The 12,718-nt window shown below is 43.8% G+C and overlaps 1 protein-coding gene across 2 annotated transcripts in view; it reads right to left on the minus strand.

The window, feature by feature from the left end:
* DMRT1 (doublesex and mab-3 related transcription factor 1) overlaps window positions 1-12,718 on the minus strand; it is a 95,777-nt gene that overhangs the window by 2,319 nt on the left and 80,740 nt on the right. The gene's annotated exons all lie outside the window — the stretch shown is intronic.

Here is a 12,718-nt window from a genome sequence, read left to right on the forward strand (position 1 = left end):
TCACCAATTCCAAATGGCCAATCGTTAATACTAATGTTTGTGTAACTAACTGCCAGCATCTGCCACGGCTTCTTGTACAACAATAATGGTGAAAGGGTACATTAGTGCTCCTGTGTTAATTCAGCTTGTGTTCATCAATAGGGAAATCTATGATGTAATTAGCAAAATGCATTGGGAGCTGAGTGCTGAAGTCATTTGTAGAGAACTAAATCATAGTAGAAGCTGTACTGGGTCCTGATGTGTTTGCCATCAATACTTATTATGTTTGGAATTTAATAAGGTATATTACCATACTGAAAAGAGACCTTTTTACAAGAGAACACTATTTATGCTTGTTATGGGTTTGGAGAAGGTTTGCTGCAGCTAGTGGAACCACACAGAAATAAAAGAACAGAGCTGGGATTTAAGAAGCAGATCTTTAACCACTCCACTGGACCAAATTATTTCAGCAAGTCCCATTCTTCTAATGTGACATATGGACAGACAGACAGATGGATAGTTGGAATAGCTACGTCAATATCCAGTTGCAAAAGGAATGATCTGAAAACTTGAGTTAATAAATTTGAAAAACAAAGTAGGTAACTCCTGACAAACCATTTACTTTTGATAATGAGTATTTGTTTAGATTTAGTAAGTTAAATAAAAAGCAAGTGTACTAATCTGGAAGTTTTTTTTGTTTTTTGTTTTTTTAAGAAAGCACTGATTGTTAAGGAGTACTTTACAGATGTCCACAAAAGTGTCCACATGCATATATAAATATATAATAGCAACCAAAAGAACTTGGAACTTAGGAAACCTGAAGCTTTCTTTTCTTTTCTTGTTTTGCTATTCATAAAGGCTTCTTACTAAATTTGAACTGCTATATGGATTTTAATTTCCGTGCAAATCCAAGATAATCTCTGAATTGTGTTCCATGTCCAAGGATGCTGTATCTACAGACAGCAGACTTTGCTCTGACACCCTGTCACTATAGCCAGCCCTGGAGAGCCAGCTAAGGGCCAAGCGGGGTCTGGGAGCTAACCTGCCTACCCCCATGCTCACCTCAAGCCAGTAACAGAAGGTCCTCTGTATATGAGATGGGGAAGGGAATGAATGTTTTCTGATTACTTCTTGTGTGTCAGTCACCTACTTCAATGGGTATGTAAATTTAACCCTTAAACCATCCACTGAGAGAATTAGTCTGCCATTTTACAAAGGGGACCCTGTGGAAGCTGCCATGGGCAGTGCAACCCTGGTCAGCCCCACCTTCTGGCTTGTTCTCACCCACGCACTAGCCCACTCTTGGGTGCCATAGTCAGTCAGTGGCCACTGAAACTTCCTAATGTCTGTGTGAATTTGAGGAGGCAAAATAACTGACCCTTGTCAACTTGATTCAGAGGCTATAAAGGAACAGGTGAGCGTTCTCTAGCCAAGTTCTGAGCCCTGAGATTGCCTTCCCCTACAGGTAACAACAGCTCAGCTAGGGATGCCCCCCACATCCTGACACCCCCATTCAGCTGACCTGGGACTGGAAAAGGGAAGGGCGGGAATTCTGCAAAAGAAAGGGATCTGGGGATAGCCCCCTTTCACTCTCACTTGCCTTGTGGATATTTTCTTGGAAAGTATTCCTCTGACCTGGGGCTGTGAACATGTGCAGAATGTGTTACCTGTATAGACTAGGGAGGCTCCAAGCCCACTTAATGCATGACTGCACTCCAGAGAAGATGCAAATAAATGAACTCAACCTGTTCAGGGAAATGTCTATATTTTTAAAGATTTTCTCCTCTCAAACTTTAAATCCATGTTCATTTTACTCTTGTTGAAAGGCTTAGCACTGTCTTTCAATGTTGAAGTTAAGGACAGTATCTGTTTAACTCATTTTGTATAGCACCTCATAAAAGTAGTTCCAAGTGGATCAAAGATTTATTAAGTATTTACCTTAGTGACTAATGTCCAAAATTTATTTTACTATCACCCTTAAATATAGTCCCTCAGGTACCCTCTTCATTTAAATGCCGCTTCATTAAACTTCACTAGGGCAAAGAACAATTGATCATTTTAAATCATTTTATAGCAATTAAAAATTAAAAAGCCAAAATTCTCCTTTTTTGTGTGTTGATTCTAATGAGCCCTAAAGGCAGCTAATTTCAATTTAAAAGGTTCCTCTATATTATTTTGTAAAAATGCTAATGCCTAGTGTCCATGTGACTGTAGGGAAAGATATGCGGTTGGTAGCACTAGAAATTGGTTCAATCTTTCTGGACAGCAATCTAGTGACATGTAATAAGAACCATAAAACTGTTCATACCCTCTGACCTGGTAATTCCACTCTGGGGAATAAACCCAAAGAAAGAATAATTTGCCAGAGATGCTCAACACACCACTATTTGCATGAGTGAAGATGGGAGTGCTTTGCTCTGGTGGTGGGGGTGGGGATGGGAGCAGGAAGCTCTCTCAAGCAATAGACAAATCAGGATTGTGCTACTCTGTAATCATCAGTGGGCTCCCAGCATTTACAGAAATGGAAGAAAGGACTTCTGGAGGCCAAAGTAGAGACTGAAAAGAAAGAAAATGGGCAAAGTGCCCATCTGATCTTTTTTTCATGTTACAATGAAAGGTGGGTAAACCTCTGAGGCTGACCCTGGTTTGAACTAGCAAGCCTAGTATCTGTTTTCTCTCAAGTAGCCTATTCCTCTACAGAAGCTAAACGGTCTTTATTACTTCAGAACAAACCTTACACATGATCACTCGCATCAATGCTGAGGGGGAAAAAAACAGATGATTTCTGTGATGTCATCTAATCACAGATATTCTTCTTGGAACATACTACAGAATCCCCCCAAACCCACCTCTCTACAACAAAACCAAGTCTAACTGCTAAATCTTTTGACATTGCAAAGACCCTTGACTTTTAACTTGAATGATCTGTTGGGAGTCAGTGGACTGGAATGAATAATTCTCTTCCAGTGAGGTGAAAAAACAGGATATTAATGCTTGAGAAAAAAAAATTGTTCTCTATATGCTAAATACTAGTAAGCTCCCAGTAAGAAACCATTTTAAAAATAAAAATGCAAGTGGCATTCTTCAACTGTTAGCAACTCTTCACCTAGATGCTGACAGAAAAAAAACTAAAGTGCTGGCCTCTTTGGTTTCTTCAAGTTTGCAGGCCTAAGAGGCTGATGAAAAGCTGATGAAAATGTCTTCAACAACGAATTCTTCCACTTCATGATAACCATGGTGTTTGGAAATAAAATCATGTCCAATCAATACCACTTAGCAGACATTTCATGTTTCACAAGAGGACTCTATTCCAGAGTAGAACTGCTGCCCTTCTCACTAACATTTAAAATAATTAGGATTATCTTAGCTGTCCGAAGCTTGGCAGGTTCAGCTTGTACTTTCAAACAGCATTAATTCTTGGCACTCAGAACAAGGGATAAAAGGTAAAGATATGAATAGAGATCTTTATTCCACCTGATCTATCAAGGATTAGCTCATTCTTTTCCAGTCCATGCCTGCACGCTAGTGAAGAGGAAGGCTAAGCTGTAACTGATGTAATTAGAAACCACAAGCTGAGAATAAAATAGCCCTTTATTAATCTCCCCCATTTACTATAAACTTACTAAAAAAAAATCATAATCGTAGAAACAATTAAACGTGGGTTTTTTTTCCCCCAATTGTGTGTAATCAAAAAGAGTAGTGAGTGGCTACAGAGAGGGTGTTTTTAGGATGACCCTTTCCCTGAAAACATCATCGTAATTGTCAGTTAAAATCTGGCACAGTGTTGAGAGGGGCCAGCTGGCCACTGTGCACACTGCGGAGAGAAGTCAAGCATCATAAAGGAAGCTCTGGGGAGTGAACGAGGTGCATGGCCGCTGCTTCTCCTGGGTCCTGCTACCACTGCCCTGGCAAGCTCCTGAGAAAGCCATCTTTACAAATAAGGGAACTGATAACAGAAAGCACATATTTAACCATTATCAACACAGCCCCCTTACCAGCTACAGAGTTCAGCTGAAATGCTCTGATTCTGTCTGTAAGTGAAAGTCGCTCAGTCGTGTCCGACTCTGCAACCCCATGGACTATACAGTCCGTGGAATTCTCCAGGCCAGAATACTGGAGTGGGTAGCCTTTCCCTTCTCCAGGGAAATCTTCCCAACCCAGGGATCGAACTCTGGTCTCCCGCATCTCTGGTCCAGGGGGATCTGGCAAAGGAGCGCAGCAGTGGGGGCAGGGGACAAAGGCCCGGACCAGAGACAGTTCTGCTTGGTCCCAGGTGAGCTGGATGGCTGAACCACATCCCTTCTCCGTTCTCTTTTTGTATGCTACCTTTTCCTTTTTTGTATGTTACCTTGTTGACTTCCCTGGTGGCTCAGACGGTAAAGCGTCTGCCTACAATGTGGGAGACCTGGGTTCAATCCCTGGGTCTGGAAGATCTCCTGGAGAAGGAAATGGTAGCCCACTCCAGTACTCTTGCCTGGAAAATCCCATGGACGGAGGAGCCTGGTAGGCTACAGTCCATGGGGTTGTGAAGAGTCGGACATGAATGAGTGACTTCACTTTACAGACAAACAAAAGGAAAAGAGAAGGGATGTGGTTCAGCCATCCAGCTCACCTGGGACCAGGCAGAATCATCTCTGGTCCAGGCCTTCGTCCCCTGCCCCGACTGCTTCCCCCCTTTGCCAGATCCCCCTGGACCAATGTGGCAGCTGCCAGGACCCACACTCCCCAGTTAATTTCACAGAGGGGTCACCAAACCTACTTGAGTGTCAAAGCAAGCCCGTAAACAAGTGACATGTCTGTGCCAGTGGCCCTGCCTGAGAGGGACTCAGCCTCTAAGTACCTCCTCAATTGTCACCTCCCCAGAAACCTCTTGCCCATGGCTGTAGTGACGCTCCTGGCTGTTCCCTCACCCCCAAAGTGGCACCGTCAATCGTGGAGACTCTTCTCTCACTGACATTTGTTCCTGTGAGAGGTTAAGTCATTATGGCTGGCGCAGCGGACGTGTCTCATCCAGGGAGGCAGTAACTGGGTGACACAAACAGTCCAAAGATTCAAAGATGCTCTAATTCACTGTGTTTTAACCAAAATACACTCGTTTTCAAAACCTAAGCATAGTGTGGCTTCTTCTTGACCTTCATGCCAACATTCTGAGGTAAATCTCACACAGGCTAATTCTGCTCTATTTTCCTCATCACTGAAATAAAGCCAAGTTTGATGAAATGCCCTAAAGTACTTGGACGATGGACTTCATCATCCGTTTCCCCATCTCTAAGGTGAGGCTAAGGACAGGTCACTGTGATACGACTGAGCACACAGGACTTCCTTACTTCCTCTGTGTGCAGTCTCAGTCTCTTCACATGAGATGACTCTTGCCCTTTAAGGAGCCACAATCCAATCAGGATTTAGTACAAGGTCTATTCCCTCCAGGCCACACTTCATGTCCCTTGAGAGAGCCAGGAACCAGTGATACATAGCTACTTCATTTGGGGCCTACACGAAAGCCAGAGTCAAATCCAGGAGGCACACAGCCTGATCCTCCTTTGTCCAACAGGTCCCTCATGATGTAAGTTCTGCCTTTTTCAGTCTTTGAGCAGGGGTGAGAAGACAGCTGGTGTCAAGTTAAAATCAAGCAGCAGAATGCCTGTGGACATGCTTTATAAACCATACCAAAACAGTGTCGTTATTCAACCATCAAGAGAACCATTCCTTCAGACAGCAGTATTTGAAACAGGAAGAGTCTTCTTTCTGAACTTACATTTGTCCTAAAAGATGAAAACCCTGGGAGGTACTAAGCACAGGCACCAGCGCCCCAAAAGAAGTAGAGTTCTCACTGCCCCGCATCGACAACTGCTGGGAACCTGGAGCCCTGACCGGACGAGGCTTGCCAGGGACCAAAAGCTCACCCTCAGCCACAAGGCAATACAGCAGGGCCGGGGCATGTGTGCTGGCTTGGGAGAAGGACCATCACTTACTAACTTAAGACCTGGGCCAAGCGCCTTACCCTCTCTGTACCTCTTATCTCCTCATCTGTAAAATGGGCACAGAGTAGAGCACTTAGGATGGTTCTACACCAAACAACGCTGGGGCTCCATGAGGCCCACATCACCACTGTACACAGCTGTACCATTCAGTCATCCACACATGTGGCCCGCAGACGGCAGCACCGCAGCACTGGCCGCAGTCCAAATTAAGCCCTATTCCTGGTATCACTGCTCTGCCCTTACCCTCCCCTCGGCTGACCCATCTACACCCACCAGCCCTGCTCAGTCTTCCTTGAGAGCTTGTCAGTTCCGGTCCAGCTTCTCCTCTCTGAGGAAGCAGACTATTTCCCTGGCACAGAAGTGCACTGAAAGGGCAGGAGGGCTGAGGGGGTCATGCTCCCGGCCCAGTCCTATTCATTCCAGAGGATCTGTTAGGCTGGGCTCAGCCCAGCTCCCCATGGTGGCCCCTGACAACCAGCATGGAAAGACCACGAGCTCTGCCATCAGACATGGCACCTCAGTAAACACCGCTGAGCCTCAAGTTTTCATTGTAAAAAGAGGGTAACAGGGTATCTCAGAAAGTTGCTTTGAGGATCAAAGAGATGATAAATGACAAAATCATTTGTAAATGTGAACGCTCCTTGCCCTGGCAGAGTCTGTGCACTTCCCTAAAGAAGGAGTGTGATTCAGTCTCCATCCTCCACTGCCTAAGACAGGACCAGGACATTAGTAAGATTTTTATTAAACACCAGTGGGGAAAGGGAAAAAAAAAAAAAGAAATAGTGTTAACATAACTCAAACCTTCCTAAATGTTTTCAGACAAGATGCAGTTTCAATGTTCAGAGAAGGATGACTTTTACTTTATTAAATAAAATGAAGTACTTATTACATTCATCCTTCTTTACATACCATAAGGCTGAAAGCGAGATGAATTCCAACTGAAACCTGAGCCTGTTATTTTGCGTTTTCCGGGGACTTCAGGTTCACATTTCCTGAGGCTGGGCCAACAGGGAAGGAGACTTGACCGAACCAAGAGCAGGGGCAGGAGCCAGGGGCACCACCTCAAGGCAAGGAAAAAGTCTACGAGGCAAAACCCTGAAACCTGCTACATTGAAATTCAGCCAAGAACAAGTACGGGGCACTGCTTAGCACCGCGGTGCACCCAGGAGGCGTGTAACAATGGATGAGTGAGTGAGAAAGAGCATGGAATTCCGTCTTCACTAGGTGCCACCATAAAACAGTGCTAACCCACACACTGGCAGGGAGGCCTCAAGTCTAAGAACAGTTTTGAAGATTTTACAGGACAAAGGCTTTAATTCTGTCTGTATTTGCTGGAAAGACTCTGGGCACCAAGGTAGAGAAAAGCCGCACCAAACACCCTGAGGCGTGGTCTCAGCCAAGAGCGCCAGGACCTGATCCTCGGGGACTCAGAAATGCCTAGTCCACAGAAGACAGGGGCCACGACTGGGTGTTCATTCGAGCAACTGCATTCGAAAACAGTGTTTAAATATGTGTGTGATCTTCTCAGGAACCAAGGCAGACCAGACTAAAAAAGCCTCCACAAGTCATCTCTGGAGGAGATTTCCCATTTGATTCTGGGAAAGCTGTTTACTCTGATACAAAAGGCATCAAACCCACAAAGCAGGCTGCGGCGTTTGCCAGCCTAGAAATGAAGTCAGCTCTGTCCAAGTATTTTGCCACAAGAGACATTTTTAAAGTAGCTTTGCTGAGAGCTTCCTTCACACTGACAAGAAAGAATCTCAGGTGTTTCAACCTTAAAAAGTAATACATGATGGAAAACTCAACCTTCATGGAACTCCTGTTAAGACTAAGAAACAGGATGAAGTTTTGGTGTCAACACCACTGCCAGGAGAGCCAGGCAGGAGATGAGATGGGTTTCCAGCTAATCCACCAGCCTGGGGTCAGCCTTCCCCCGTGGGATCACATGGTCTTTGATAAAGCATGTAGTTACAAAACATGCAAGCTTTGGTTGTATGGCTTTTAGGAACACTTTCATTTAAAAATATCTGGATACTTTGCGATTAAATGAATAGAGGAGAAACTTCATGAGCCATTTCTCAAGTAGAACTCTGCAGCTTATAATTTGAAAATAAATACTCTTTTCCAAATGACAGGCTAGTAGCAGGATAGAAGACTATGTCCAGTAAATACCTTCTTAAAAAAAAAACAACAAATGCAAAACTTCATCAGCATTGGCTATCAATACTATGGCAACTTTTCCTTCCTCTTTCTAACTAGCATTATAGAAAATTTAAGATGAGTAATTATTAATACTTTTCTCTGATACAGAAGGAGGAAGCAAACATAAGGACACACTTAAACAGAACATACACCAGATGAAATCAATCAGGATAGAAAATGCCAGGCATTTCCAGACAGGAGGACACATGCCTACTCAGTCACACAGGTTATTTTATCTCCTAAATAAAACACAGCCACCATGGATGGATAAGGTAGTTCAAATTACAGGCTGAAGAAAACACTCTTTCAGAAAGGTTTGCGCTAAGGGTGAGGAGAAATAAAATATTAATAGTACAAGCTATGCTTCTCCTCAAGAGTATTGACACACTTTGCATAAGACCGCAGTTGCTTAAAAAAAGTTCATATATGTACTTCTTAAAACACTTTTCTGTTTGTTTAAAATGCCTGTCAATTAGACCCCAAGAAAGGACTTCACCCCTCAAGAGGTCTGATCTGTGTGATACAAGGCATCAGGGAATGTGACTGCGCCCTCCCTTCTCTGGTGCTTTATGATATTTTTGTTTTAGGAGAGAAGAACTTGCATTTTGACAAGTATTTTACTTTGCTTTCAAAGAAAAGATTTTCCTTTTCCCCCTAACCACATCCTTTCTGAAGCCAAACTTGACTATCGCCTTTTTTTCAGGGACTTCTCAGACTAACCCACGATTTCTGTGGGGGGAGAAGCTTCACTTATGGCCTGCTGGCCCTGGTCAACCAAGCTCAACTCTGAACCAAATGAAGGAAATAAAGGCCGGCAGGTATTGATCAAAGCGTAAGACAACTTTTATTTAATTCTCCCTCCCACTGGTCAAAAAACTGGTCTTCTTTCAGGATTTTGTTTTCTGTTTATGAAAAGTATTTTTATTGTGGTAAAATACACAAACCATAAAACTTAACCATTTTAACCACTTTTAAGTGTACAGTTCAGTGGTATTAACTGTTTTCACACTGTTGTACAACCAGCATCGCCCTGCCACCTCCAGAACTCTGTCATCTTTCCAAACTGAAACCCTGTAACCATTACACAAGAGCTCCGCAATGCTTCTGCCCAGTCCCGGGTAACCACCTGAAACCTTCCAGCTCCCTAAATCTGACTATTCTAGATACCTTATCTAAGTCCAATCATAGAGTGTTTGTCTTTTTGTTCCTGGCTTATTAAACTGAGCATAATGTCTCCAAGGTTCATCCATGGTGTAGCAGGGGGCAGTATTTCTCTCCTTCTACAGGCTGAATAACATTCCAGCCCATGTACATGAATGGATGAACAACCCATACTTTGTTTACCTGAGCCTTTCTCAGTGGATATTGGACTGTGTCTGCCTTTTGGCTCTTGTGGATAATGCTGGTATGAACACTGCATATGTGCTCAGTTGTGTTTGACTCTTTGTAATCCTATAGACTATAGCCCATCAGGTTCCTGTCCATGGGATTTTCCTGGAAAGAATACTGGAGTGGGTTACCAGGAAAGCTTCCCAACCCAGGGATGGAACCCGTGTCTCCTGCATTGGCAGGTGGATTTTTTTCATCATTGTGCCACCTGGGAAACTGATGTTCAAATATCTGCTCAAGTCCCTCTTTCCACTTTGTTTGTATATATACCCAGAACTGGAATGGCTGGACCACATGTTAATTCTGTTTTAAGTTTTTGAGGACCCACCAAACAGCTATCCACAGCAGGGGCACCATCCAACAATGTATACAAGGGTTCCAATTCTCCACGTCTTCAACAACATGGTATTTTCTTTCTTTCTAAAATAATAGTCATCTGAATGGGTGTAAAGTGTGGGATTTTTTTTTTATCCTTTTATATCAGTCCTTTACTCCATTTCTTCCTCTCTTCCCCAACCCTGACCTACCACCCAGTCTCTGTTTTATCATCACTGCCCACTACTCACTGGGTTATGCCTGGCAAACTGGTGGCTGCTTCATCCCCAGAAATACTTTCTCAAGGTCCCCCATAGCCTACTGGTCCCCCAAAGCCAATGGCTGATTTCCCTCTTGGCCCAAGGGCACTGACAGCTGACATGTCCTCTCCCTCCACCCCCTCGGCTCTCCTCCAGGCTTCCTCCCCCCTGAGCATCCTCCTCTCCAAGCCCAACCCTACGTACAGACTCTCCAAACTTCTCCACTTGGTCCTCTTATCCACACAAGCTTTAAATATCATCTCCTTGCAAATGACTTCACACTTCGTGTCTCTTGCCCATATTTCTCACTCAGAATTACTTCTGTATTAAAAATATTGTCTGAACATCTCTGCCTGGATTAGCTTCCTGCCACGTAAACTCACCTGTTTAGAACTGTTTAGAACTTGTCCTCTCTCGGGTCCTGAGCTGGCCCACATCACTTGCAGCTCGGGTCCTATCTCAGAACCACCCCCGTCCACAACTGCACGGAGCCCTCCTGCCATCTCCCTCCCTTCCAGTCACCCTCACCTGCGGGTGTCTGTTTGCCCTGTCTACTCTTCTCTACTTCGTTTTAATCTACCTGGGATGGCCAGTTTGTTATTCTTCCAGAAACATGTCTCTCACCAGATGTTTCTTCCTGAATAAACACACTGGGAAGCTTCTGAAAAACTCCAAACTCATTGGCCTGGCATTTGGGGAGCAATCTGATTTCTCACTTTTCCCTGCAGGTAAGCCATGTTTCAGAGTCGGCCCTGCTCTCAATCCTTGCAGACCTGGGTGTCCCACCTCGACACTGAGCTCATGTGGGCCCCACCACCTCCCCAGTCTCCATAGGTCAAAAGCCAATCTTCCCCGATCTCTCTGCACAGAAACAACTCCTTCCCCTAACACCCAGCATGTTTTGCCTGAACCTCATTTGTGTCCATCACTTTCACCTTCCTATCATTTTCCACCACTGACCTAACTCCCCCAAAGAACAGGGAAGGATCCACAACATATTTGTGGTTGAAGCCCTTTGATAGTCACCAGGTAAAAAGCCTTACCCCAGGCCAGTACTTAACAGTGTTGAAGAATGAAAGCCTCACTGGCCAAAGTCAGCTAATCTGTTTCCTAGACCCCAACCATCATGGCCAGCATGACAGATGAGTCTGCATGGAAAGAACTGTGGGGAGGCAGCTACAGTGACAAGAGAGAAGTGACAGGTGCCAGCCCACATCAAGGAAGATGTGAGAAAAACTCAAAAGCAGGTGGGGAACCAGGAAAGCTGGGAGTAACAAAAATAGATCTCTGTGACAATGAACCTAAATCCCCAAGAAAGATTCAGCATCCTAAAGGTGAGAAAGAAGAGAATTTATTTTGTAAAAGTCCCTGTCATCAAAGGTGGAGAGGCAGAGAACTTTGGCAATCACAGGAGAAGTTATCAGTTGTTTGGAAAGTTCATTTATGCAAAACAGATCCTTTCTCAGTGATGGTGAGTTAATGTGACATTGTGAACCTACCCTTAACCCCCTAACTGGACGGATGTAATTTCACTCTGGACACTAAGGACAGAAGCTGGAAGACTGAAAGGTATACAGACAGTTTATTTCCTCCATAACAAAAGAAGCTCATAAAAACTACTACCTTAAAAATACATAATATGGTGCCACTGGATAGATTTTGCTGGATTGCTTTCATTATTGTTGAGTGATTGATGACTGGTTGAAGATGTGAGAACACAATAAAAAAGCTTGATTCAACAAACTGATACAGAACTCTGGCCCCAACAATAAGCCAAATCCACATTCTTCCCAAGCATACCTGCAACATTAATACAAAATGACTATGTACTGATCTACAAAGCCAAGTCTCCACAAATTTCAAAGATCTATCTTTTTCAAACCTTCAAAGTCTTGGAGATTTAAGCCTGCAGTCTATCAGAGTAACTACTAAGAAAAAAAAAAAAACCTTTCAGCTTTAAAAAATGATAAAGAAGAATATAAATTTCACTGACTCTGACTAACCAACAGGCCAGCATTTGGCCACAAAATAATTGATTTCACCCTTAATGCTACTGTTGAAATATTTAAGTGCCTGGGCACTCACTCCAACCCACACACTCCTCCTCGATCCCACATCCCAGTAGATCAGGTATTTTCACACTTGGTTCATCTTCAGTGGAGACTGTAATTAAATCTTTAATTTGAAAACAAGAGCGGAAGTCCAGCACTCAGTGCATTATTGGCTGCCCTCAAAGCTTAGAGCAAAAAGCAATCAAATAACAAATGGCGACCTCAGCTCCTTCAACCTCAAGGTGCCAGCTTCAAGGTACCAGCTCATCACAAAACTGACCAATTTACACGTGGAAATACCTTCCACAGTTATCCGCAAGCTTCCTGGGGATCAGAAACATTATTTAAATTATGCAAACTGTCAAGTTTATGTGCTGCCTAGCCTTTTGATTACACCATAATTTTTAAAGCATAAATTTCAGAACATGCTTTATTTCATATTCAAGGTATAGGAAGAGACCTCTCGGGGAGCTGAGCACTCAGGAACACAGTGGCTACTGCTGGTCCTCTTTATGTCTTCATCTACCTCCAGAACTAGCTA

Source organism: Bubalus bubalis, chromosome 3 (genome assembly GCF_019923935.1).
Source record: "Bubalus bubalis isolate 160015118507 breed Murrah chromosome 3, NDDB_SH_1, whole genome shotgun sequence".
In the NCBI taxonomy this organism is placed as follows: domain Eukaryota; kingdom Metazoa; phylum Chordata; class Mammalia; order Artiodactyla; family Bovidae; genus Bubalus; species Bubalus bubalis.